This window comes from Oryctolagus cuniculus, chromosome 3 (genome assembly GCF_964237555.1).
Source record: "Oryctolagus cuniculus chromosome 3, mOryCun1.1, whole genome shotgun sequence".
Lineage (NCBI taxonomy): Eukaryota > Metazoa > Chordata > Mammalia > Lagomorpha > Leporidae > Oryctolagus > Oryctolagus cuniculus.
Window position 1 is genome coordinate 113,199,431 of NC_091434.1, and position 25,458 is coordinate 113,224,888.

The following is a 25,458-nucleotide window of genomic DNA, read 5'->3' on the forward strand; positions in this document are numbered from 1 at the left end:
CATCTACAGCTTCAAGTGTCCACTGGCAGTATTGCAATATTTCCCTTATAGATGAAGGGGACACTACTGAATTGCCCACTGATACTAGTTGAAAAAGCAATATTTGAGAAGTATGGTTATTTTATTTTATTACAATTGTCTTCATAAGCAATATATATAGTGAATGTTATATTTGCTTATCATTTTTTATTGTAACTTTTATTGATTTGTCTTTGGCAAAGGCTGATTTTATAAAAAAAAAAAAAAAAGAAACTATAATTTGCATATCTCAGTAAGCCAGACTCCTCAGGGACAGTTAGCTGCCAAATACTAACATCTTCTGGCACAAAGAAACTTCAGGACCTGATGATTCAGAATCTAATCAAAATCATTGTTGAAATTGACAGAACCTCAGTCCATTGGGAGTCTTTATAATCTTCCTCCAATCTGGCCAGAAGCCAACTAGCCAGGTGATGAGACATCATGATAGAAAACATGCCTTTCAAAGATGACTATAGCAACCAGCATTCAATATTGTTAAAAGCAATTCTAGGGGTAGATGTTTAGTGCAGTGGTTTTGCCACATCTGATTTCATGACTGCTTGGGCTTGAGTCCTGGATCCTCTTTTGTTTCACCTTCCTGCTAATGTGCATGTGCATCATGGGAGGAAGCAAGTGATGGCTCAGGTAATTGGGGTACTGTCAATCATGTAGACCTAGATTGAGATCATAGATCCAGACTTCAGCCTGGTCCAATCCTGGCTGTTGTAGACAGTGAATTAGCAGATGGGAACTCTCCCCCTGTCAGTCTGTCTCTCTGTATGTCTCACTGCCTTTCAAATAAAGAAAATAATACATTTTTAAAAAATCCTAAATGTATTCAATTTTTCCACTTGCCAATATAATAAAAATAATAGTATTACTACATTTAACATTTATGTTTTCTGTAGCATTAGTTTTTACATTCAACAGAATTCAGCTTTTTTTCTGAAAACACAAATGTACTGAAAATGTACTGAAAATCCTGATTGAATTAGAATATGTAATCCAATACCTTTGCAATATATAATGTTGTATATTTGAGAATATTATTATTTTAATCACATATTATTCTCCTTTAGTGTAGTGTTGATTACTTCTCAACAGATAAAGACTATTAAAAATAAACTTAAATGAAATGAACTATTGCTGTGGCTCCTAGAAGTCTGTTTCATTAAATTACTGTTTTCTGTTCACTTTTTTACTTTTCTGTCGCCTTACATTTGTATATATTTTGTCTAGTAAGAAGTGTTTTAAATACAAATAGGAAAGGATAAATGTACAATAAAATCAAGAATAATGAAATAACACATCTGCATACATATCTAATTAGATTGTTACAAGCATATTTAAAAGACAGATCTTAGTAGCTGATAGATGTAGCAATATATGGATCTTGATTTTATTGGCACCAGTCACTTAGATTAAAAGCCATCTTTTTTATTGCTAAGGTCAATCTGAGTGATTTGGGGGTCTAACTAATGGCTTATATTCTACTGGCTGTAGAAAGGAACTGTGGTGAGTCTGAACTAATGGGCTATTTTTGAGGAATATTTTGCTCTGCCCAAGGGATCTGAAAAGTAAAATATGTGCATAATCAAGTGACTGGAAAAAAGTAGTATCATAATTGAGCAATGAATGGAGGAAGAAGATGATGCCTTGTAAGTGCATCGGGTGCTTTCTGGGGAAGTAATCCCATGATTATGTTCAAAGGACAGCAAAATGCACAGAAGAGAAAGTGGGCTACAAGAGAAACCAACTGGACAGTGGTGCAGCCCTTGAAGAGTTTCATTCCATTTTTCTAATTGACTGCTTTCAGGAGAGAAGCAATGGGCTTGCCAAATTCAATGAGATGACAAGTGACATACATAAAACGTAACTGGATGAATATATAATGGGCAATTGCAGATTCTGCTGCAGGTATTAAAATGATTTTGATTTGAATTCAAATGCTGAAGATAATGAATACTTAACATAGTGCCTCTTATTAAAGAATATCTTTCCTTCCATTTTACCATTTTTGGAGACACTACATAATTTTTTCAAGATTGTGTATCTTAGAATCTTCTCCTAGTAATAAACATTTGATGTCTTGCATCAATGCTAATTTCAATATTCTTTCAGAGTTGGAAAGGGGATCATGCTGAAAGAGAAGGAAACTTTTTTTTAATCACCAAAGTGGAGGCGATTTCCTTTTTCTATAAGACAATGACAAGATAATGAAATAAGAATGTGGATAACCTGACTCTTCTTCCCGTATTGTAAATTGGAGGACACTAGTTGCAAAAAAATGTGAAAGAACAGGAAGCATATACAAAATCTTGGAAACTACATAAATTTATGGAAATGAGATGACATATTTCTGAAAACTAATGGATCAAAGAAGAAACAATGGAGAAAATGAAAAATTGTCTTGGAATAAATGAAAATGGAAACACAACACACAAAAGCCTTTGGATATAGCTTGAGCAATTCTAAAAGGGAAGTTTATAGAAATAAATAGCTGTATCAGTGGCTTGAGACATCACCCCATGCCAGCGAAGAGTACCTCAGTGCCCTACGTCAGCAGGAAGTAGCTTTAAAGACAGATCATCATCTCTCTGCTTCTCCTGGACTTTTGGGACTAATGTAATCCCATACAACTGCTGCTTTATAAAAAAAAACAAAAGGGGGGAATGTTAGTAAAATAGCATAGTCTTATCAATGGCACAATCTACACCCTGACACCATCCTAGGCTCCAGCCCTCGCTGCTATTGCTGGAAGCCAGGTGGCCACATGGCCCAACCATCGGTGTCAGTCTCACTCCCATCCTAATGGGATTTGCTGCTCCTTCTTTCCTGCCCACCCCTGGCAAAGTTTTAAAAGGACCTGTTTGTGAACATGTGGCTCTCTCTCTCTTCTCTGTCTCCTGATCTGTGTGTCTCTCTCTCTCTCTGTCTCTCCTTCTCTTTCTTCACCTTCTTCACCTCTTCCCTCTGATCTGTTGGGTTTTCCCTCAATAAGCCCTTTCCCCTAAAAAAAAAAAAAAAAAAAAAACCTGTATCAATAAGACAGAAATGTTTCAAATACATAATTTATCACTGCAATCCAAGGAACTAGAAAAAAACAACAATAAACCAAATCCAAAATTGGCAGAATGAAACAAAATAAAACTTGGAGTAGAAATAAATTACAAAGGGATTAAAAAACTACAAAAAAGCAATGAATAGCCAATTCTTTGAAAAGATAAGGTTGATAACTTGTTGCTAGACTAACAAAGATAAAGGAAAATTCACAAATAGATATGAAAATGGTGACATTGTGACTGACACACCAGAAAGCAAAAGAATGTTAGAGATTGCTATGAACTATTTGTTAGCAAATTCAGTAACCTAGTAAGGATGTGAAAGGCCTCTAATGAAAATTCTAAAACATTAAAGAAAGAAATAGAAGAAGACAAAAATTTGGAAGAATCTTCCATGCTTATGGATTAGAAGTATTAATATCATCAAACTGCCCATACTACCCCAAGCAATGTACAGATTGAATATGATCCCAATCAAAATGCCAATGAAACTCTTTTATGATCTGGAAAAATAGCAAAAATTCAAATTGAAACATAAGAGATCCTGAATAGCTAAAGAAATCTTAAATAACGAAAACTAAGCCAGAGGCATCACAATGCCAGATTTCAAGACATACTACAGGGCAGTAATAATCAAAACAACCTGGAACTTGTACAAAAACAGATGTGCAGACCAACAGAACAGAATAAAAACCCCAGAAAGCAATCCATACAGCTATAATCTTTGATAAAGAAGCTAAAATCAATCCATGGAAAAGGACAGTCTCTTCAACAAATGGTGTTGGGAAAATTGAATCTATGCACACAGAAGTATGAAACAAGACATCTACAATACATTTTATACAAAAATCAAGTTTAGATGGTTCGAGAATCTAAATCCATGGCCTGATACCATCAAATTATGAGAAAATAACAACAACAACAAAAACTCAGAAAAGCATTGACATAGGCAAAGATATTTTGGAAATGACCCCAGAAGTATAGGCAATCAAAGCCAAAATTGACAAACAGGATTACGTCAAGCTAAGAAGCTTCTGAACTGCAAAGGATACACTCAACAAAGTAAAGAAGCAACCTACAGAATGGGAGAAAAATTTGCAAACTATGCAACATGTAAAAGATAAATATTCAGGATCTATAAAGAACTCACAAAAACCATCCACAATAAAACAAACAATCCTGTTAAGAAATAGGAGAAGGTCATAAACAGACAGTTTTCAAATAATGAAATACAAATGGATAATAGACACATGAAAAATGCTCAGGATCACTAGCCGTCAGGAAAATTTAAATAAATACCACAATAAGCTTTCTCCACACACCAGTTAGAATGGATATCATCCAAAAATCACAAGTAAAATAAAATAAATGCTCATGAAGATATGGAGGAAAAGGTACCATAATACACTATTGGTGGAAATATAAGCTAATAAACTAGTACAACAATTATGGAAGACACTATGGATATTCCTAAGTAATCTGAAAATATATCTACCATGTAATCTAGCCATCCTACCCATGAGAATTTACCCAAAATAAATAATATAAACGTAAGAAAGTGTTATTTGCACCTCCATGTTTATTGCAGCTCAATTCACAGTACCTAAGATATGGAATCAAGCTATATGTCCATCAACTGATGACTGGATAAAGAAAATTTGTTGTATATGATAGATAGAGTACTACTCAGCCATAAAAATAATGAAAACCTGTCTTTTGCAACAAAATGGGTACAACTACAAACCATTATGCTAGTGAAATAAGCTGGTCTCCAAAAGACAAATGTATGCATTCCCTGATATGTAGTAGTGGTACAGAATATGAACAATCTGGAAATATTTTGATATGATTGTTGTCTTTAATCCTTGCTTATACTCTCATAGAACTGTGGTCTTTCTACATTTTACTTGTTGACTAATATAGTTAGTGCTGTCTTAAGTAAGTGATTATGCAGTACACTGAAATTATTTTCTTTTTTCTCTTTTTTTAAAAGATTTATTTATTTACTTGAAAGTCAAAGTTACACAGAGAGAGGAGAGGTAGAGAGAGAGAGAGAGGTCTTCCATCCGATGGTTCACTCCCCAATTGGCCACAACTACCAGAGCTGCGCCGATCCGAAGCCAGGAGCCAGGAGCTTCTTCCAGGTCTCTCACGTGGGTGCAGGGACCCAAGGACTTGGGCCATCTTCCACTGCTTTCCCAAGCCATAGCAGAGAGCTGGGTCAGAAGTGGAGCAGCCAGGTCTCAAACCAGCGCCTTTATGGGATGCCGACACTTCAGGCCTTGGTGTTAACTGGCTTTGCCACAGCACTGGCCCCTGAAATTATTTTCTTGCAAAAATTTTTAAAAGAAAGAAAGGAGAGTAATTGAAGGAGGGAGAGAAAAAGGGAAGGATGTATGGTTGTCTTCTTCGAATTGTCTCTGAAATACATAAATTTGTTAGCTCTATATTAATAAACATAAAAATAAATAAGATATGACAGATTCTGGGAAACATATATTTGACCAAGATTGAACAAAATAAAATACCTATTGCTGACAAAATAGCAAGTAATGAGATTGAATCAGTAACAAAAGTTTTGCCAAAAAATATTCCAGGGCCAGATGGCATACATACTGAATTCTACCAAACTTTTAAAGAGGAATTAATACCAAATCTTCCTTAAGTTGTTAAAAAAAAAAAAAAAAAAAAAAAAAAAAAAAAAAAAAAAACAGAAAAAAAGAGGAAATTCTTTCAAATTCATTCTATGAGTCTGGCATTCTTTGATACAAAAAACAGACAAGTACAAAATGAAAACCAAAGTTTCAGACCAATATCTTTGATGAACATAGATTGACAAATCCTTAATTAAATACTAGTAAATTCAATCCAATAGCACATTAAAAAGATCACATGGTATGATCAAACAGGATTCATCCTTAGGATGCAAATATAGTTCAATATATGCAAGTTTATAAATGTGAAATACCACAACAAATAATGAAGGAAAAAATCATATAATCATTTCAATAGATGCAGGAAAGACACTTGATACATTAAAAATCTTCATGATAAAAACTCTGGCCACAGTTGATGTAGAAGGAACATAGCTCAATATAATGTAGGCCATATATAACAAGGCAACAGCTAACATCATATTGAATGGGAAAAAGGTAAATTTTTTCTCTGTAAGATTAAGAACAAGACAAGGATGGCCTCTGTCACTGCTTTTATTCAATATAGTACTGATAATTTTAGGGTAATTAGGAAGGGAAAAAAATAAAAGGCAAAAAATAAAATAAAAAAAATCCAATCATAAAGGGGGAAGTCAAATTGCCACTGTTGCAAGTGATGTGATCTTAAAAACAAAACACAAAGATTCACCAAAAACCTATTAGAAACAATTAATAAATTTAGAAGATATGTAAGATACAAAATCAGTGTACAAAAATCAACAGCAGTTATACACAATAGTGAATCATCTGAGCAAGGAAGCAAGAAATCAACCTCATTTCTAATAACTATAAAAACAAACATTAAAAATCTATAATGAAAATCATAAAACATTGATGAAAGAAATTGAGAAGGACACAAAGAAATGGAATAATTTCCTATCTTCATGGATTGAAAAAATAAATATAGTTAAAATATGCATACTACCCAAATGAATTTACATATTTCCTACAATCCTAATCAAAGTCCCAAAGACATTTTTTGAATACATAGAAGAATACACAAATAAAATTTTTATGGAACCACAAAAGACTCTGAATTGCCAAAATGATCTTGAGCTAAAAGGTTAAAGCAGAAGGCATTACACTTCCTGACATTAAAATAAATTACAAGTAATTAAAGCAGGATAATATTAGGATAAAAACAGTTGCTTAGACAAATGAAACAGAATGGAAAACTAATGGCATAGAACCCAGAAGTAAAACCAGACATCTTCAGTCAATTGATCTTTGACAAAGATGCTAAGACCATACATTGGAAAAAAGATAGACTTTTTAATATATGATGTTAGTAAAGCAGTATATCCACATGCAGAAGAATCTTAGACTGCAATTGGATTTTAGGAGCAAAGTTGTAGTGCAGTGGGTTAAGCCACTGCCATCCATATGGGCATGGGTTAGAGTCCTGGCTGCTCCAGTTAGAATTGAGCTCCCTGATAATGTGCCTGAGCAGCAGAAGGTGGCATAAATCTTTGTGTCCCTGCATCTACCTGGGAGGTCCCAGCAAAGCTGTTGGCTCCTGACTTTGGCATGGTCCAGTAATATAGACAGTGAATCAGTGGATGTAAGATCTTTCTCTCTCTCTGTCTCTCTCTGTAACTGTGCCTTTCAAATAAGCAAAATAAATCTTTCAAAAAATAAAATACAGACCTAAATTTGAAACTTTGCACTTATAAAAAAGAAAACAAAGTGTAAGCAATTTATGATGTTTGAATGGTAAGGTGTCGCTCCCCCTCTTCATGGAGGAACGACACTAAACCCTGCCTAGGCTTCATATCCGAGTCACGGCACCATTATGTCGCTCCCCGTCTTCGTGGATGAACGACACAGGACCCTGCGTTGTTCTTTTGTCTGCTCGGCCCTCCCCGGGTTTGCTGCTGGTTCTTCCCGGGTTGGCTGCCGTCCCTTCACCTCCGTGGAGGGGCGGGCCCCCTGCCACCTTCCCCACTTCTGCAGGGGAGCGGCACACTGCCAGCCGGCTCTCTCGGGGGCTGCACAGGTGTTCCTTCAGATAGATGTTCCCCTTAGATGTTCCTCGTGCATGTTGTCTCTCTCCTCCTTTATAGTCCTCTTTCACCAATCCCAACTCTGCTACCCACACGCCGAGTACGCTGCTCTCCTCCAATCAGGAGCAGGTCCTACAGTTTATTGGTTGAACTGGAGGCAGCTGTATAGAAGCTGTTTCTCCCTTCTCAGCGCCATATTATGGGAGAGCAGATGCATAGAATAAGTCTTTTTTTTTTTTAATTTTATTTTATTTTATTTTATTTTTTTTTTTTTTTGACAGGCAGAGTGGACAGTGAGAGAGAGAGACAGAGAGAAAGGTCTTCCTTTGCCGTTGGTTCACCCTCCAATGGCCGCCGCGGCCGGCGCGCTGTGGCCAGCGCACCGCGCTGATCCGATGGCAGGAGCCAGGAGCCAGGTGCTTTTCCTGGTCTCCCATGGGGTGCAGGGCCCAAGCACTTGGGCCATCCTCCACTGCACTCCCTGGCCACAGCAGAGAGCTGGCCTGGAAGAGGGGCAACCGGGACAGAATCCGGCGCCCCGACCAGGACTAGAACCCGGTGTGCCGGCGCCGCTAGGCGGAGGATTAGCCTAGTGAGCCGCGGCGCCGGCCTTAGAATAAGTCTTAATTCGAGTAACTTAGTCTAGTCCGAGTTGCTCCCCACAGTAAGGATTTTCTAGATCAGACCCAAAAGCACAGGAAATAACAGCAACAAAGACAAATGGGTTACATCAAAATAAAGCACTTTTGCACAGCAAAGGGAAAAACAGAACAAAGAGAAAATTTAAAGAATGAGAAAAAATATTTGCAAGATATGCATCTGACAAGGGGTTAATATCCAGAATATATAAGGAATCCAAGCAACTAAATAGCAAACAAGCAAACAATAATATGATTTAAAACAGGCAGTAGGAGACAGGGCAAAAGCCCATAGCTTTATCTACTCTATGGCCTTGTAGGACTGCCACAAGGATCTGCAAGGCTGAATGCTGTTTATGGTGCTACCTATATGCTGAATAAACATATCATGGAATCATGTGCAGAATGGGGAAATGGTTGGTGTAAAATCCAAAGGAGAGATTGCTCGCTGTAAGCAGCTCATCTGTGACCCAGCTACATAAAAGATCGAAAGGAGAAAGCGGGCCAGGCGATCGGTTATTTGCATCCTTAGCCACCCCATCAAGAATACGAGTGATGCCAACTCCTGCCAGAACATTATTCTACAAAACCAAGTCAACTGAAAGTCAGATATCTATGTGTGCATGATTTCCTCTGCACACGATGTGGCAGCACAAGGAAAGTACATTGCCATAGTTAATACAACTGTGGAAAGTAAGGAACGTAAGAAGGAAATCAGATCAGCTTTGGAGCTCTTGGAACAATTGAACGAAAATTTGTTAGCATCAGTGACTTCCTTGTACTGAAAAATTTGGGAAAAGAAAGCCAGATCTTTATTTCCTGCACATATGATGTTACAACTCACTTTGAGACAACTTGTAATAATATTCAAAACTTCTGTAAGAGGATGACAGGATCAGAGTTTGTGTTTGAGGAAATGAAATTCAAGAAAAAATTTACATCTATGGAAAAGGCTAACAAAAGTACATATTACCAAATTAGGACAAATTTAAAATTCATCAAATAATTCATATTGTATGAAATCAGTATTGTAAAGCCTGCTTTTGTAATCAAAATGGAGGAATTGAAGAGTGTTGTATCAATAAATATTAATCCCACTTCATCTTTCTAATATCATGTATTAATTTCATTTCTTGGAGTGGCTATTCAGAATTGGCAGGTTCCCATATTCTGTTCCAGTTTAACCAGATAACCCCATGCTCTGTGGAGGATCAGGTTTAAACAAACTTTATGCTACTGATGTAGTGAACTCAGCACAGTATTTGTATCTCTTAATCAGCATACCTTTTCCAGTTGTGTGCTTCTGCTGCTCAAGAGCTGGATCTGTACAATGTGTGTGCCATTTGTCCTTTTGACATTGAGATTATAAACTGAATATTTCATAATTAGAAACAGCACCCCCACATTCTCCCTATAATTTTGTTTTGCTTTGTATCAGTTGTCATTATATGCAGGTATTATTTTGCATTTTATCAAGTATGATATATGTCAGGGTCCAAATAGTATAGCCACAGGTTTGGATTATGTAGGCATAATATTCTAACCAAACTCCAGACTTAGGGGTCATTTTGGAAGAAGCAAATTTGTGGTATTTAACGTAATGAAATTAGTGAGACCAAAGGGAAAGGAATCTATCATAAAGTAGGTAAAATGTAGAAGAATCTTTTATATCACAGGTGTGGCTTCTTCAATGGACCAAGCTAAAATGCCATATTGATTTTACAGAGCCTCTACTTTAGTCCGTCTTAAAATGGCTCCAGATGATTTCTGTACTGCAAAGTAAACCATATCCTGGGGGAAAAAAAGGTGGTACATCTAAACAGAAATTTATCAAAGGAAGATTTACAAATGGGCAATAGGTATTTGAAAAGATGCTCAACATCACTAATTGTCAGGGAAATGAATACCAAAACCACAAGGAGATAGCACCTTACTCCAATCACAATGGCTATTATCAAAAACACAAAAGATATCAAGTGTTGACAAGAATGTAGAGAAAAGGGAATCTGCGCATAGTAAGGGGGAATATAAATTAGTACAGCCATTGTGCAAAATGGTATTGAATTTGCTCAAAGAATTAAATGTGGAGCGTCCATATCAACCAGTTATCCCACTCATTGGTATATAACCAAGAGAAATGAAATCCATCTGTCAAAGAGACATCTGTACTTTCATGTGTACTGCAGAACTGTTCACAATAGCCAAGAAATGAAAACAACTTAAATGGCCACCCACCAATGAATACATAAACAAAATGTGGTAACGTATGTACATATTAAATGTGATGTGTATGTGTGTGTGTGTGTGTGTGTGTTAAAAAAATGAAATCTTCTCATTTGCAACAACATAAATGGGACTGGAAATTATTATGTTAAAAGAAACAAGCTAAGCACAGAAAAAATGTGATCTCACTCCCATGTGTGATCTAAAAAAAAAAATGGATGATCTTATAGAAGTTGAAAATTTAATGGTCATTACCAGAGGCTGAGGAGGGAAGTGAGAAGAGAGAGATGGGTAAATTCTGATGGGTGATAAATTATGACTAGATATGAGTAAAAAGTTCTGGGTTTCTATTACAAAGTAGAGTGAATATAGAAATGTTAAATTATTGCATATTTCTATATGAAAATCCTAGAAGATGGTTTTTGAAAGTTTTTGCTATAAAAACATGTTAAATGCTTGGAATGATAAATATATTTACCCTCACTGGCATGACACCATATATACATGCACAAAACGTCTCATAATACTCCATAAGTACATAAATTTTAAAAAGAAAACACTTATTGAGAATGTAGTAAAAGCCTTGAATATGAAGTGTGTTCGAAACTTATCTTAGTAATGAAAAATGCAGGACAAAAAGTAATTGGAGAATTGAGATAGTAAAAATTAATAAAAAGGAGGGGAGGAAGTTTGAATTTTCAGTACCTAGAGAGGTTAAGAATACCCTTTGTGGAATGTAGATGAAAAAGACATGATTGTATATTTGAATATATAATTTATATGTCATTGTTAATTTTTTGGAAGTGAGAAGTTCTAACAATGCAGTTTCTAACAAAATTTTGATCTACATATTTCTTAACCAGCAATGGGAATTCTAGGAGCTTAGTCTTCAAAATTACTCACATTCAAAGGTATATTCATAATAATAGCTCATATAGAATTATTTATCACAGGACAAATTAAAGTAAGTCAAAGTTCAGTAAATAAGGAAGTAGTTAAAAATTAGGTGTCAGTTTTACATATTACTCTACTTTTTAAAAATGAAGCATATTGTTAAACAAATGAAGAATTCAATTTGTTGGTTTTTTTTAAATTATACTTTGTGGATTAATTGGTGGATGGTAGGAAAAATAAGCAGAAAAGAAAAAGTGCTTATCAGTGTACAGAAGAAAGTAAAACAAAGAAACACTTTAAAATGATAAATGAAGTTTTTTTTTAATAAACTTGTAATAAGTACATGATAATTCTTCAGGATTTTGTTGCTGTTGTTTTTGTTGCATTATCCATTTAAGAACTTTCCCCTTAACACCAAAGCTAATATGCAAACTGCGGCAATGATATTCTCTGTTTTTTAAGAAATGTGAAGGCGTGGGACCTGGGGGCTTTGCTTGTGCTTGACTTTCCATTTCTGTGTGACACTATTTTTGCTCTGTTAGTCTATTTATCTATTCTGGCACAGACATCACACTGTTTTTTATTATTACAGATTTATAATATATTTGGAAATCTAGAAACCTATGTCTTTCCCCTTGTTCTCAAGATTGTCAAAATTGTCTTGACTGATATTGTAGACTATATGTTCCACATCAAATTTATAATCAGCTTTGCATGTTAATTAAAAATCCTTGAGAATGTCTGATAGATAATAAATTATTGATAAATCTAAACAATTATTTTTAAAATACATTTATAGTTTGGTGTCTCATTGCTTTCATAAGGAGACAAACTTAAAAAGAACTTTCCCCTCTCAGTCTTTTCATATTATATCTGAAATACATTAAATAAAGAAGAGAATGAACATGTTTACATGCATATACTTATTTGGAAATTTCTGTGATATTTAAACTGAATTGTATTCGTTAATATACTCCTCATTTTGAGAAATGAATTAGAGTTTACAAAGATATGTAAAGCTCAACAAGCTACAGTACATAAAATTCATGGGAAAAATAAATGGCAAGGCAAGATGTAACCATAAAACAGAGTAGTGCTGTGAATTTGAAATGCATAACGTGCGGTCCAAAAATGTGGTTTCATCATAACTTGCACATAAGAAGAACTAAAAGAAGTATTTATTTTACGTTCCTAATAACAATGGCCAAATGACAAAGATAAGGATGCAGCTGAAAAGTTAGTATGTCCTTATCATAGAATTTTACCTCGCTTTTTCAAAAACGTTGAATTTAATAATTTATTGTGTTTTTAATGATAAATAACTGATTAATGGGTAGAAAGATACAAGAAATAAAGCCAAAAGTAAAAAACAATACATGAATTCAGAGAAAGAACAAGAAAAGTATACACACAGGAATTTCAAAAGTTCTTGTATATTTTAAAAATAGAGAAAACATTAAGAATTTGACTTCTGTACCCGCTTCCTAGCATCCAATCTTCTCTCAAACACTCTCTTGATTGATTTTATCAGTAATATATGTAAGAACCTTAAACAAGTTTGTGGAAAATACATATTATGAAAAACGCATGGGGCCAGCATAGTGGTGTAGTAGGCAAAGCTGCTGCCTGCAATGCTGACATCCTACATGGGTGCTGGTTTGTGTCCTGGCTGCTCCACTTCAGATCCAACTATCTGATAAGATAGATGGGAAAAGCAGTGGAAGATGGTCCAAGTGCTTGGGCCCCTGGCACCTACATGAGAGACCTGGATGAAGCTCCTAGCTCCTGGTTTGGCTTGGTCCAGTCCCAGCAATTGAGGTTATCTGGGGAGTAAACTTATCTGTTTTTCTCTCTGTCTCTCTCTCTCTCTCTTTCTCATCTCTCTGACTCCCTCTCTTTCTGTATCTCTGACTTTCAAATAAAAGTAAATCAAATAAATCTTTTTTAAAAAGTTTATGCATGTTTTTCAAGATTGTTTTACACCCAAGTAAACTTATCTTTTAATTATATTTTTTTCACAAACATTTTGAAGTACCCTCATAGGGAAATTGAACCTTCACCGTGGAAAATACAATTAAGTTGAAAGCACTAGCAGCATAAGGTAGACAATGAGACAGGTTTTGACTGAGAATCATCTAGAATATTGAATGTCACTTGTATCACATGTTATTCTGTTGGAAAAAAAATATGCCTGGGTACTATATGCAGTTCTGTTTTTATTATTTAAAAATCCTTGTGAAAAACCCAGGCATGTTTATTTTTTATTTTATTTAAGGTATACGTATTTCATGTATTTCATATATACAGATTTAGGAACATATTGATACTTCTCACCCCATCCTCCCCTCCCCCCTGCCCACACTCCCACCATTCTTCTTCATTCCCGCTCCTATTCCCACTATTAATTTTTACAAAGATCTATCTTCAGTTTACTTTATACTCATAAGATTAACCCTATACTAAGTAAAGAGTTCAACAAATAGTATGAAGAAAAAAAACACTGTTCCTCAACAGTAGAGACAAGGGCTGTAATCAATCATTGAATCTCAAAATATCAATTTCACTCCAATACATTAAATTTTAGGTACTCTATTAGCTACCACAAATCAGGGAAAACACATGTTATCTATCTTTTGAGGACTGGCATGTTTCACTAAGTATAATGGTTTCCAGTTGCATCCATTTTGTTGGAAAAGACAGAATTTCATTTGTTTTTACCACTGAGTAGTATTCCATAGTGTAAATATACCATAATTTCTTATCTAGTCATCAGTTGATGAACGTCTGGGTTGATTCCATATCTTAGTTATTGTGAATGGAGCTGTAATAAACATGGGGTTACAGATAACTCTTTTATTTTTATTTTTATTTTTTTTTTTTTTTGACAGGCAGAGTGTACAGTGAGAGAGAGAGACAGAAAGAAAGGTCTTCCTTTTGCCGTTGGTTCACCCTCCAATGGCCGCCACGGCCGGCGTGCTGCAGCCGGCGCACTTCGCTAATCTGAAGGCAGGAGCCAGGTGCTTTTCCTGGTCTCCCATGGGGTGCAGGGCCCAAGCACTTGGGCCATCCTCCACTGCACTCCCAGGCCACAGCAGAGAGCTGGCCTGGAAGAGGGGCAACCGGGAAAGAATCCGGAGCCCCGACCAGGACTAGAACCCGGTGTGCTGGCGCAGCAAGGCGGAGGATTAGCCTAGTGAGCCATGGCACCGGCACAGATAACTCTTTCATATGCTGATATAATTTTTTTTGGAAATCCAGACATGTTTAGAGGAATATGAGTGAAAGGGCATATGACAGAGAATTGAAGTATTTCTTTTTGGATACCTACAAGAAAGAGATGGGACACAAGGACTGCCTGATATCCATTTTCAAATATTTTAAAAGACATTTTCAAATTCTTTAAAGTAAATCATTAGTGGAAAAATGAACTAAATGCATGAACAAATTAATACTTGCAGGTGGAAGGTGTTTTAGGATTGACCTAAGATTTTGTAAAGAGCAGATTTATCCATCGATGAAATTAATTGCCTCACAAAGTACTACCTGCTATTTAGCTTACACTGAGTGATCACAGGTTGGGACTCAAACAGAAAACTTTCCTGAGCTAGATTATTCTAAGATCTCTGATGTATAATTAAACATCCTTAATTCTTTCTCAATCGTTAGTGGATAGGAAACTAATGTGAAATATCATGAAGCATAAAAGTGCAAAATGGTATCAAAACATTATATCTGTCAAGGTAGCACAGGGGAAAATATTTTAACCTTGAAAAAAATAATGTTGTGATTCATCATCTAGGTAGATACTAAAGGTATTTGTCAATACAATTTTTAAGCATATGTAGAATTCAGCTATTTACCTGAAATAGGATAGGCCAAGTAATACAAACAGTATATTACACTCTTATATATTACATAATCTAAAATATTTTGAATCTCAATCTATTTCTGAGTGTGAAAAATTAATTTAAGAACTCACACTCTAAACCTAGGAGGAACAAATGAGAAAACAGTACTCCTCTTACAACATGTATGAGGAAGCAACTGAATTGATCCTCTCAGATTTTTACTTTGTATTGAATTTCCTAACTGCAAAGCCTTAGGTGGTACTATTTCAAGAATGGTGTTCTCTTCCTATATGACTTTAATAAAGACAACACACTACTGGCATACAGGACATGGTGGATGAGCAAATTGCTGTGTGTTTCATTGCTCACTCGACTCCAGCATTCATAGTATTTGACAAGCAGGACTTAAATGGTTGCAATCATACACTTACTTCTTTTTCTTGTAATGGACCGTTACTCTGAAAACTTAAATGACACATGCTAAGATAAGGTAGCATATATTTCCCTCCTTATGTACTAACATGCAGTAGATAACATTCATCCAGTACTGTGTTAGGTACATTGTTTAAGTTGGATAAACAGATATGACAGTAGCATTTTAGAGGAAAGAAAACCATATAGAAACAAGGTAGAGATACAGGGTTCTTATTCCTGCCAGTGTACTGTGATTCTTCATAAACTTGGCTTTCAGAAAGAAGGCAGGGATGCTGTGTTAAATACTGGATGACCTGTCCTGCCCAAAGATTTAAGGTTGAAGTCAGTCATGAGAGGTTTCCAATGGTCTAGAGGACAAGACCATGGGTCAGTGATGTCATAAGAAGGAAGCAAACACTATCAGCTGGGCATGGGTGCAGGCAACAAAAGTAGACAGCCAAAGGAATGGTACAAGAGATAAAAGGTCAGTATAACAGTGGGACTGTTGACTCTAGTATAGGATAATCACATCATGGAATCTGTAGTCCCAACAAAAACTTCCGCATAATAGTAGATCAGGATCTAGATAAGGAACAAAGTACACATGGACTGAAAGAATGATGTTTGTTATTGAAGTTACATAGGACTGGTGCTACCTGCATTATTCTGCGTGAGGCTGGATATATTAGGGTGAGATTGCCTAAAAGTAAATGGCTTTTTAGAGGTTTTTTAACAGAAACTCTTCACATCTTCAGAAATTTTGTTCTTTCAATCATGCTAATCATAGTAATTGCTAGTCTCTCAACACTTTGAGAATCTAATCAAATATTTTCTTATATTTCTGACCCAACTTGCCTCCAATGCACAGGATTTAGATATCAACCTGCCATTTATCTAAGCCCAATATGATCTCTACACTCCTTAGAGATCTGAGTTTGAAATAGTTTTTGCCCAAATATTCATGTGAGCTGTATTATGAAGAGTAGCATCCTGAATCTTTGTTACAGCACAGTATCTATGAATCTATATTTGTTATTTATTAGAATAAAGTCAGGATTATTAATAATAAATAATCTTTCAAAGCTGAGCATGAAACTAATATGCTTTATTCCAAGAAACATCATATCAGAAAGTATGATCACAAAGTCTATAAATTAACAATACTCCAGATGGAAGAGGAGACAAAACACAGCCAGAAAAGCCATGTCAGATGGTACAGTCAGCATCTAAACTTGATTTTTATATGCTGAAAGCCATTGTTGTCTGTTAATTCTATCAATTTTTCCCTTAGATAAGATCAAGTTTATGGACAAGTATACTTGATTATATTCATTAAAATGCTTAGCTTCAGGACAAGGCTCATCAGTTGACTGTTCTTTTATTTAAACTATTATAGACTTAACCAAAATCTGAGTGAAAGTAGAGGAAATTTTTCTAGGAAATAATGTTTGAAATGAAAGGCTTGATTTCAAGTGATAATGATACATGTGAACAGAAAGACAACTCATTAGTTGTCTATAGCACATTTTATCTCAACAAATATTGAACAATGAGGCATTTTTATTGTCAAAGGTAATGGAGGATAGTAATACCTTGTGGTTGGAGGCCACAAATACTGTAGAAGATCCATATATGCACAAAACAGCTGTTCTGAAACAAATGATTATGTGGTCCAAAATATCAACAGTGCCAAGATTATCAAATCCTGAAGCAAGTTATGGCATGGATTGGCATTATACCACATCCTTCAAGATGTAGTAATGTAAGTGGAAGTGGTTTATCATTTAAATCACGCAGCGTAATCCTTCGTGTTCCCATAAAGAAAGGGTCTCTATTTCTTGTCTCATATAGGAAGGGTTTGACTGGAGATCATCTTTGTCCACCTAGTTGACAGCACACCTAATTATGAGGTTAACAGTTATGGTTAGAGAATTTAATTTACTTTTAATTAACATTTTCTTTGTGCCCTATTGGAATAATTTTCTTAAATATTGCATGGGATGTGAAAAAATTACATTTTTCATTTACAATCCATAGCATTATATATGTATGAATAAAATTAATATTATAAATTGCCAGTTAGTTGTTTTATACATTTATAGACAATAAAAAACCAATAAGGAGACTTTCATTGATTTATGCATCTTAATGACTTTCTGCATTCAAGGAGGGATGATTTCACTATTTGTGTCTGTATATATGTGTGTACAAATTTAAAATAAATAAATATGTAAACATATAAAAGCTAATGTAAAGATATTACTAAAAGAAATACATTTTTCACTTCCATTATTACTTCCATTAGTAACATACTATTCTCTGTGTAACACACACATTTTTTTTTTTTATTTTTTTGTAGTTAGGATTTACATTCACTGCTTTAGGTACTCTTGATTGCATTTTTAACATAGAACATTAGGCTAACATGTGGCTGTTTTTTTATATTGGAACAACCCACAATGTCACAAATATTGAACCATCCAGTCTTTTCTTTTCCCTTTATGCCATTTATTTCTTTAGTGACGAGAAGCTGAAGATGGGTATTTCCAATGATGAAGTTGTCTAGGTGAACTACCTATATAAATGTATTTGACTAAGATCCCCCTTCATATACCCTTCAGATAGTGTGACTTCTGTGGTGAAATCCACATTCAAATTTTTGTTTTATGAAATTTTGTTTCTGGAGACCTGAATTCCAATCTGACTTTACCAGTCATTATCTATGTTTTTAGGTAAGTAATTTCTATACACTGGATCACTTTACTTTTAAATATTCTAATCATAGCTTTTTCCTTAGTTTTCCTCAGAAATAGAATGTAGTAAATATTAAAGGACTCTGAAACATATTAATGGCTATGGAAGATGGTGGAAGTATAATTTATACATTAGACAGCAAAAACAAGAGCAAAACAAAGATAAAATTGAGTAGGACCCAAAAAAGGCTATTGTATAAAATTTTCTGAGAAATCTTAGTATTCTGTCATATAACCAACTTATAATTCAGAATTTGTAAATGGGTTTGATCTTCATTATCAAGCTTCTGAAACACTAACTCATATTATGGCCAACTAAATTGTGTCTTTTTTCATTACAAAATTTGATTGGATACCTGCCTCTTGCCAGATGTTGCATTAGATTTTGAGAGAATAGGAAGAATTCATTTGGTTCCATATTCTGAGGAAGCTTCCAGGACAGATAAAATGAAATAACAGCTGCAATAATGGATCCGTGTAGGATGAAGAGTGGAGCAAACAGAAGCTCTGATAAACACTCCTTGGTAAGGGGACTCCAGAAACACTCCACAAGGGAGGGAATGCTTGAGCTGGTATTTTCTGAGTCTGCACTTATCTTGAAGGTGGTATAAATATTTCTACACAATGCTTTCTTTGAAATTTTGGCCTGTTTTGGAGCAAACATTTATTGTAAGTGCAATAGAAACTATCATTGAGACTGGACCAATATTGCTACCTCTGGACTTGAGACCCCGGTGGAGCATCCTCTAACTGATGCCCTTTAGGCTATGGGTTTGCCATCATTGTGATCATTGAAACTTGAAATGCTGTTGAAAAATTATTTAAAAAGAATTTTTTTGAAATTAGAGATTACACATATTGAACACCAAAAATTTCCTTTTATGTTTCATCCTATGTGAATTCTTTTTATATTTTGTGAATGAACATTTTCTTTGCCAAGAAAGCATACTTTGATGTTCAGCATTTATAGACATGCACATAAAGATATACTTTGGGTATGTTCTATATTTCCAGAAAATATTTCAGAAATTTCAAATATTGTTTTCTTCATCTTTTTAAGGCAATCAGTAATATAAGTGGAAATGTAACACATTTTTCAAAGTAGTGTTTTTCCTTGTACTTATCTCTAAACTAGTATATTCTTTGAAAATGTGTCCCTCTTCTAATTGCACATTAAAATTACTTTACAAGCGTCTGATACAAAAATGCAAAGTAACTTTTTTACTTTATTGTGAAAAAATAATATGCATAAGATGATGCTTTCAGCACATAAAAGCTCTTTGGAGATAATTTAAAAATGAGGATACATGCTCTGCAAGCATAATCTGAAATATCTGAGGCACTGTCCTATTAACAACCAAGAACCTGGATTGGATTTTTGAATCTCAATCTATTTCTGAGTGTGACAAATCATTTAAGAACTCACACTCTGAAAGTAGATAAACCTAGATTTGAATTCCTACCATGTTCCTGATTACTTACATGAGCCTGGTTATGTTGCTTAACTTATCACAACCTCATTTGGTCCTTTAGTATCGTGAAACTAAAAATAATGCCTTATGAAGGGCTGTTGAAAGATCCAACAAAATGAAACCCTGTATATATACATATATATTTAAGTACACACTCACACATATTTGTGTGTATGGGCCTAAATGGTGGGAAAAATGAACAGTGGACTAATGTTAACTGTTAACATATTATTATTTTGTATAGACTTAGGATTAAGTTATACAACATGAAGATATGTTATTTTGCTCTCTAGATATATACAAATGTCACTTGTTTGAAATGACTACTCAGGATATCCTTCAGGAAAAGCTTGTGCCAAAATGAAGATGAAATAATGTGCAGGAGAGAAGTTTGCTCTATCTGAGAAAGCAGGGCCAAGTCTTTGTTCCCCTGACCTTCTCTCTCAGAACCAACCTACTTCTCTTTACTTACTTGATAGATGTAGGTTCATTTTTCATAACTCATTAGGGCCGATTTCTTGATTAGACCTTTTCAAACCTCATCTTCCTCTATCTTCCCTCTATCCTCTGTCTTGCAGAGCTGATCACATGTCTCTGGAACCCACATTCTCTCAAATTCTAGGGCCAGCCTGATGTGTGCTAGGTGGCAATTCTCAAACAGAGGCTTAATTATATGCAAACATTGCTTAATGGCTGATAAACCCTTACAAGAGTTACTTCCATATTTCTACAGTGTAGTAGGTTGTAGGACTCTCGTATGTTTTTTTATGTTTGAATGAATGCGCAGGCTCTCTATGGCCTGAAGGATGGGAAGGAGTTGTCTGATGAGTGCGGAGTATCACAGGGCTGCGGTTAGGGTTGGGGTTTCTATCTCTAGAATTTCTGAACTATTTCTGCAATTAAATCATACTGTAAGAGCAGGCTGTGATTACCTTCTCTGAGTCCAGCCACTTATTTTGTGTCCTGAGAAACTCTATGGTGTGCATTCATATGAAAGTACTGGTATGATGCACTCTTCTGAAAGAAATAAATTGGTTCTTCTGAGGGTGGGTCCATGGCTATCATTTTGAGATCACTAGAAATCAACCTGGAATCACTGTTTGTGAGTTATATTAAAGGGGGTCGTTGCCCTGCTGCATTTACTGAAGCCATCTGGAAAAGAGACTGTGCATTTGGAGGCAGGGAAAGAAACTTGCTCTGCAAAGTATTAGTAGTTCTGATGAATTTTGAAACTTAGAAATGAATTGAGAAGCCTAAGAAGAGTTTTTCAAAAGATAAATATGTATACCAGGTTGGTTTTGCCCTTGAGGATAGGATCATGATAAAAATCAATAATCAAAGAGTATATTTGTTTTGGTCCAGTCTTAATTCTTATTTTTTTCTCACTGTTAACTGCTTCCTAGCTGATCTTTGATCATCACTCTCACATTTATGTGAAACACAGAAATACGTTTCTTTAACTTTTCCAAAGTCTACGTATGCTGTCAATGCCTAGATTTCTTCTTACACTAAACACTCCGTAACTACTATTGTTATTTACTCCACTCTCTCCAGTTCTTCTTTACACCTGTAATGCACTCATGTTCTTTGATCCACCTCTCAACTTTTCCTGCTCCTTTTGTTCGCTATAGCCGTGGTGGATGATCTGTCTTACTATTGCAATCCTCATTGATTTCCAATGATTGTATACCATACTGTGTGTATACCACAGTTGATATACATCTGGGTTGATTCCATATCTTAGCTATTGTGAATAGAGCTGCAATAAACAGGGAGGTACAGATAATTCTTTCAAATGTTAATTTCATAATCTTTGAGTTAATTCCCAGGAGTAGGATGGCTGGATCAGATGGTAGATCTATTTTCAGATTTTTGAGGAATCTCCAGACTGTCTTCCATAAGTGTTGTACTAGTTTACCTTCCCACCAACAGTGTAGTGGCCCATGAAAAAGAATGAAATCCTGTCATTTGCAACAAAATGGATGCAACTGGAAACCATTATGTTTAATGAAATAAGCCAGCCCCCAAAAGACAAATATCATGTTTTTCCTGATTTGTGGTAATTAATATACAGGGCATAAAAAAATGTAATGTATATGAGTAAACTTGATATTTTGAAATTTGATTATTGTTTGCAGACCTTGTCTATATTCTTAAAGAAATGTGTTTTTTGCTACTTGCTACTTGTTGGATTCTTTATTTGGTAGAGGGTCAGCTTGATTGATTGATTTGGTCAAGCTTGATTACAAGATAAACTGAAAGTATGTCATTGCAAAAATTTAAAGAAAAAATAAGAAAGAGAGGAAGCAGGAGAGAAGATGGGAGCATTGACAGAATAGAAAATGATGTGGGAAATATCACTATTCTCTAACTTTATATATGAACTACATGAAATTTTTTCACCTAATATAAATTTTAAAAATTGAAATTAAAAAAGAAAATAAATTTGGGTGATTAGGAAGGTCTTACAAAAAATTATATACCATCGATCTTAGTGTTTGACAAATCTCACTAATCGTCAAGGGCATTTTGATATACAATTCTTACATTAGAACCATCGACAGTAGATGTTGATTGTTATAAATTTGCAATCTGGGAAGTCAAACTGTAAGATAACACTCCAACTGGTTTTGGTTATAAGCCAATTTGATGGTCAGAAAAACAAATGTGTGTGTGTGTTTGTGTGTGTGTGTGTAGAGAAAAATGTGTATAGAGAGTATATATTTACTAGTTAACCATGGGTCTCTTTCATCATTGGTTCAACTGTGTCACATGCATTGCTTTCTCCTAATATGTGTTGGAAATCCTTTAAATTTTTAAGGCTAAATTATACATCATGTATGTGTGTACACATATTATTCACATATCATTACACATTATAATATAACAGTACTGTATATTATTATGTTATTAATTATATAACATTATAATATGTATACAATGTGTACCTTCTTATCACATTACAGATAATGCTTTTTGAACTGAACTGAATTTAAGAAGTATTTCTGGTACTTCTGATTTTTTTTCTAAATAAGTGCAAGGAGGAATGTTGGAGTGCGGTTTTAGCTCATAGGGTGAAGCACCTGTTTCATGGCAGGTGTTTTTGAGTGGAGTAAATAAGAGGGAACCAGTGTCACTGACGTATCTTGGCTCAGTTAATGAATGAGAATAGCAGCAGAAGTGTCCCCAAGTTTCTATTTTAAGCAGTAAAGCTGGCGAGGTACCCATCTTGGTACAAAACACAAAGAAGATATTGGAAAGCAAACATACACATGCATACACATATACAATCAGTCCTCATTTTTCAGTTATCATGGTTTAGCTGAATAGTATCCATTTTCTAAAACATGGTAAATTCCAGTTATCATGGTATATTAGCTGTGAATAATTTGCATAATATGCATTAATGATAGCTCTTCAGCCCACAAATCACTATGTAAATAAAACATTTGCATCATGATCTGTGACCAATCATATCACTTCTTTCAAAATCTGTGACTTGTCACTGTATATGCATCTGCTACAGAGTTCACACATAGACGGCAAAGTTTGCTGTCTCAAATTGATGAACACATGTGGCATCTTACAAAAATGGATTGTTGAATGTGGAAATGGGCTCACAAAGATAAAAGTGCAGCAAATAAATGAAAAGTGACAATGCTGGAAATGAAACCAGAAGGCATGGAAATGGAGTTGGAGAAGTAGCTGACTTGGGAATGCTGACACTGCTGCCATCCAAAAGGCTGCAGATATGAAGCTGGGAGATCTGAGTGACTGTGAATACATTGAGTTTATTATTTTTAAACTCAGGATGCTATCACAAAATACCATATACTGGTCACTTAACAGAAACCTATTTCTCTCAGTTCTGGGAACTGAAAGTACAACATCAAGGTACCAGGTGACTCAGTTACTGGTGAGGATAACTTTTCTGGCCCATAGTTGGCTGACTTCCCACTGTATCCTCACATGGAAGAGCAAGACTAATTTAAATTTCTTTAAATTCTCAGGTGTTGAGTGTAACTTATAGAAATGCTATATCACGATGCGTAAGTGTCATAATTTAAAAATTAAAATATTGATTTAAGAATTTAAGTCTCAGGCCACCGCCGTGGCTCAATAGGCTATTCCTCCACCTGTGGCACTGGCACACAGGGTTCTAGTCCCGGTCAGGGCACTGGATTCTGTCCTGGTTGCCCCTCTTCCAGTCCAGCTCTCTGCTGTGGCCTGGGAGGGCAGTGGAGGATGGCCCAAGTGCTTGGGCCCTGCACCCACGTGGGAGACCAGGAAAAGCACCTGGTTCCTGGCTTCGGATCAACGCAGTGCGCTGGCCACAGTGCACCAGCCGCAGTGCACCAGCCGCAGCGCGCCGGCCACAACGGCCATTGGAGGGTGAACCAACAGTAAAGGAAGACCTTTCTCCCTGTCTCTCTCTCTCTCACTGTCCACTCTGCCTGTCAAAAAAAAAAAAAAAAGAATTTAAGTCTCAATTAGAAAGTATCTGATTTCAGAAAATTGATGGATGCTTAGACATACTTGTTAGAGCTCAAATATTAGATGTAGGCAATCAACCACTTTTAATCACCATTTACAGAAGAGCATTTGGAGTCTTAGCTTGGTAACATTTGGATGTTACACACTAAATGGTGCCTGAAAAACAACATAAATTAATAATGGTAAGCTCCATGGAGCCAGCGCTGTGGCATAGTAGATTAAGCCTCCACCTGTCATGCCGGCAACCTATAATGGCATGGTTCAAGTCCAGGCTGCTCCTCTTCCAATTCAGCTCCCTGCTAATGGCCTGGGAAAGCAATGGAAGATGGTCCAAGTGCTTGGGCCTCTGCTCCCTAATGGGAGACCTGCATGAAGCTCCTGGCTTCTGGCTTCAGATTGGCCCAAATCTGGCTGTTGCGGCCATTTGGGGAGTGAACCATAGGATGGAAGACTTTTCTCCCTGCCCCCCTCCCTCTTTCTCTCTGTAACTCTGCCTCTCAAATAAATAAACCTTTAAAGAAATAAATAATGGTAAGCTACAGAACAAGCACTGGAGAATTTTACAAACATGGGAAGCTACTTGTCTATTTGAAGTTTTCTTCCTTTCTGGAATTCACTTCATGTTGTGTGAGTAAATATGTTTTTTAAATAAGCATGGAATCTATAAGAAGCACATCCAAACTGAAGCTTACCTAGTTCAATTAACAACTTATCCTACCCAAATAACAATTCATAATCCATCCTACCTACAGTAAATTCAACTTTTGGCCTTGTTATATGTAAACAATGGCAATTTCACAAAGCCTAAGATGCAGTATTTCTCTAAATGAAACATATGGTTCCACTGATAACCAAACACTTGACTGCATGACATTAAATCAAAATCTTATTTACTGCTAACTACATGTCAAAGAAGTGCAGA

General features: G+C 35.6%; 1 protein-coding gene and 1 pseudogene across 4 annotated transcripts in view; both read left to right on the top strand.

The window, feature by feature from the left end:
- Positions 1 to 13,354, top strand: part of LOC127491795 (rab GDP dissociation inhibitor beta pseudogene) — a 69,146-nt pseudogene extending 55,792 nt beyond the window's left edge.
- DPP10 (dipeptidyl peptidase like 10) overlaps positions 1 to 25,458 on the top strand; it is a 1,559,001-nt gene that overhangs the window by 1,053,735 nt on the left and 479,808 nt on the right. The window lies entirely within an intron of this gene.